The sequence below is a fragment of the Cervus elaphus genome, chromosome 23 (assembly GCF_910594005.1).
Source record: "Cervus elaphus chromosome 23, mCerEla1.1, whole genome shotgun sequence".
NCBI classification, from domain to species: domain Eukaryota; kingdom Metazoa; phylum Chordata; class Mammalia; order Artiodactyla; family Cervidae; genus Cervus; species Cervus elaphus.
The window spans coordinates 32431299-32435866 of NC_057837.1; positions in this window are offsets into that span (position 1 = coordinate 32431299).

Below are 4568 nucleotides of genomic sequence, written 5' to 3' on the forward strand. Positions count from 1 at the left end.
TTAAGTGAAATCGTTCATGTAAACCACTCACAGCCCTGACAGTTTGAGTCACCCAAAATCAGTGTTATCACTGTTGGGACAACTCCCGGTTCGGTTCATCCAATGAAAGAAATGCTGCACGCGCCAAGGAAACCGATCTGCTTGTTAGGTCATTCTTGGCTTCCCTGCTGGCTCAGTGGTAAAGAATCTGCCTGCAATGCAGTAGACGCAGGAGGCCTGGGTTCAATTCCTGGGTGGGAAAATCCCCTGGAGAAGGAAATGACAACTGACTCCAGAATTCTCCCCAGGAAAACCCCATGGACAGAGGCACCTGGTGGGCTATAGTCCTTGGGGTCGCAAGAGTCCAACAGGACTGACTGAGCACGCTCTCCAGTTACCTGGAACCTGAGCCAGACCTCAGGGAGGGGAGGAGCACCTGAAGGCCAGAGAGACCACAGTTGGACCTGTTCCACACTGAGCTTTGCTCTGGGTTCTGGCCACCCAGGTGGCACTTCCAGCCTGATACAGGGAACTTAGACATAATTGAGGAAGACTTTGCAACAGGGGATAGGGAGTCTGAGGTGTGCCTGGGGAAGAAATATCAGCTGAAAATTGTCCAAGTTTGATGAAAACTATGAACTAGTGTGCAGAGCACATCATGAGAAACACTGGGCTGGAAGAAGCACAAGCTGGAATTAAGATTGCAGGGAGAAATATCAATAACCTCAGATGTGCAGATGACACCACCCTTATGGCAGAAAGTGAAGAACTAAAGAGCCTCTTGATGAAAGTGAAAGAGGAGAGTGAAAAGGTTGGCTTAAAGCTCAATAGTCAGAAAACAGATCATGGCATATGGTCCCGTCAGTTCATGGCAAATAGATGGGGAAACAGTGGAAACAGTGGCTGACTATTTTTCTAGGCTCCAAAATCACTGCAGATGGTGATTGCAGCCATGAAATTAAAAGATGCTTACTCCTTGGAAGGAAAGTTATGACGAACCTAGACAGCATATTAAAAAGCAGAGACATTACTTTGCCAACAAAGGTCCGTCTAGTCAAGGCTATGGTTTTTCCAGTTGTCATGTATGGATGTGAGAGTTGGACAGTGAAGAAAGCTGAGCGCCAAAGAATTGATGCTTTTGAACTGTGGTGTTGGAGAAGACTCTTGAGAGTCCCTTGGACTGCAAGGAGACCCAACCAGTCCATCCTAAAGGAGATCAGTCCTGGGTGTTCGTTGGAAGGACTGATGTTGAAGCTGAAACTCCAATACTTTGGCCACCTGATGCAAAGAGCTGACTCATTTGAAAAGACCCTGATGCTGGGAAAGATTGAGGGCAGGAGGAGAAGGGGGCGACAGAGGATGAGATGGTTGGATGTCATCACCAACTCAATGGACATGGGTTTGGGTGGACTCCAGGAGTCGGTGATGGACAGGGAGGCCTGGCGTGCTGCAGTCCATGAGGTCGCAAAGAGTCGGACACGACTGAACGACTGAACTGAAATGAATGTACTAGTGTTTTTAAAAGTATTTACATTGGAAAAGAATAAGTAAAACTATTCAACATTATATTATTAGAAAAACCTAAGGAATCCACACCCAAAAAAGCTACTGGAATTAGTTGCAGGTTACAAGGTCAATGCTACAAACATCAGTAAATTGAAATTTAGAGTAAAATTATATAATACTTATCAACGTCCAAAAATATGAAATATAGAGTGATAAATTCAGCAATACACGTGCAAGACCTGTACCCTGAACATGATAAATCACAATTAAGAGAAAGTAAAGACCTAATAAGTATTACAGCTTCATGAATTGGAACTCAAATTGTTAAACTGTCAGTTCTTTGCAGATTCCAGCAGAATATTTCTTTAATTTGACAAAATAACTCTAAAATTTATACATAAATGTGTAGGAAAAACAAAGTTGGAACATGCACATACCTCTTTTCAAAACTTAGTATAAAACTACAGTTTCCAGGACAGTGTGATAGGCACAAGGTTAGATATATAGGTCAATGAATAAAGTCCAGACCCCATACATATAGTCAACTGGTTTTCAACAAAGATGCAAAGCTAATTCTTTTTAACAAACAGTGGTGAAACGACTAGATACCACATTAAAAAAAAAAAAAGGAAATGCTTGACCCTTACCTTACATTTTAGACAAATACTAATTTGATGTGGGTCATAGACCTAAACATAAGAGGTAAATCTCTAAACTTCTAGAAGGAAACAGCAGAATCTTCATGACCTTGGGGAAGGCAAAGATTTCTTAGATACAACAACCAAAAATAAATAAAAAACAGCATTAATCATAAGAAATATGATTGAACTTCATCAAAATGTAAAACTTCTCTTACCCCAAAGATACCATAAAAAAGTGAAAATATTCACAATATATGTATCTGACAAGGAACGTGTATCCAGAATATATTAGGAATCCTTATAACTCAAGAATACAATAACATTTTTTTAAATTAGCAAAATATTTGAATAGACACATCACAAAGAACATATGCAAATAATAGCACAAGCAAAGATGTTCAATCTTTTTTGTCATTTGGGAAATGCAAATTAAACCCACAATGAGACATCACTACATCTAGTATTTTTAAAGGTTGTCAAGGATGCAGAGCAATTGAAATTCTCATTTATGGCTAAAGAGAATACTACTTTGGAAAACAAACTGGCAATTTCTTTAAAAGATCAACATACACTGACCATATGACCCAGCAATTTCATTCCTAGGTATTTAACCAAGAGAATGAAAATAGGTCTGTACAAAGACTTGGACACCAATGTTCATAGCAACTTTGTTCATAGTAACCTCAAACTGAAAATCATCAATGTGTCCATCAATATGTGAATGAATAAACAAACTGTAGTATGTTCACACAACAAACTATAACAGCAATGAAAAGGAACAAACTACTGTACATGCAAACATGAATGAATCTCATAAACTCTACACTGAGCAAAATCAGAAAGACTGCATAGTAGATAATTACATTTATATGAAACTAGAAAAGGAAAATCTAAACCTAAAAATCTACAGTGACAAGAAACAGGAAAGTTGTTGCCTGGTGCTGGGGATGTGTACAAAGAGAAGAGACAGAATAGACACAGGAATCCTTTTGGAGCAATGTAAGTGCTCTGTTTGTTGACTGTGGTTTTACACAGGTGTATATACTTGGTAAAACTCATCACAGCAAACACATAAAGCAGATGTATTTTATGTATATAAATTATTACTTAGAGTTGATTTTAAAGTGTCCTGAATAAGAAATATTTTAAAGTGTAACATTTACAATATTGATATGTTTAGCATAAAACCCAAATTTTATGGGAGAATGGGTTTGTGTATTAATAGTTAATATTTTTTCCTCCAATTGTTACTTTAAAACATTGAACATGGCATGAGATGTAACTGATTTTCAGAATGGCTGTATGTTTTTACAAAGTTGAATGTAACATTTTTGGGAAAAAAAAACCAACTTTGAAATATCCTAAGAATACATAACATGCCAACAGACTTCTAGAACTCTCCCTTTAAGAGTGACGTATATACACTATTGATACTATGGCTCAGTGGTAAAGAATCTGCCTGCCAATGCAGTAGATGCAGGTTAGATCCCTGGATCAGGAAGATCCCAGAGAAGGAAATGGCAACCACTCCAGTATTCTTGCCTAGGACATCCCATGGACAGTGGGAGCCTGGCAGGCTAGTCTATGAGGTCACAAAGAGTCAGATACGACTTAGCCACTGAAGAACAGCAGCAAGATACAGATAGTTCTCTATACAAGATAGAGAACTAATAAGAACCTACTGTATAGCTCAAGTAATAATTCTACTCAGGGCTCTTTGGTGACCTAAACGGAAGGAAATCCAAAAAAGTATGGATAAATGTGTACATATAGCTAATTCACTTTGCTGTACAGTAGAAACTAACAAAACATTGTAAAGCAACTATACTCCAATAAAAGTTAATTTAAAAAATAAATAAAACTGTCCCTTTAAAAGGTAGATATATTATACTGTGTACAAATAGGTATCAAAACAGTACTTTTTAGTGGATAAGAAAATTATACAAACAAATGTATGCCAAGATAATGTTAGAAACATACCACATCTCATGCGTCAGGCACTTCCATTGATTTAATCCATATCTTTACAGATAGGTATTATTATCTACATTTTCAAATGAGGTCATTGAAGTCTGGAGGGATTGAGAAACTTGCCCAAGGTCACAAGCTAGCAAGTAGAGCGTCTGATGTTCTGCCTGACACCAAAGTCTGTATTCTATCATCAAATGCAGAGTAAAAGAAACTTGAAAAGTGAATCACACAGAGCTATAAGAGTAACTTGCTTGGGGGGCTCAGAAAAGGCTTCATGCAAGAAATTACTTTTGAATACTTGAAGAATGAGTCTGATTCCAACAGACAGCTTGCAAGAGGATCTTGCAGGCTGGGGGCTCACCAGGAACATGCGGGCAGGAAAAACAAACTTGAGGAAAAGTGATTTGTGCCATTTGACTGTCTTAAAAGCACCAAGAGAAAGGTAGTATAGAAATCCATTGAAAACCACTC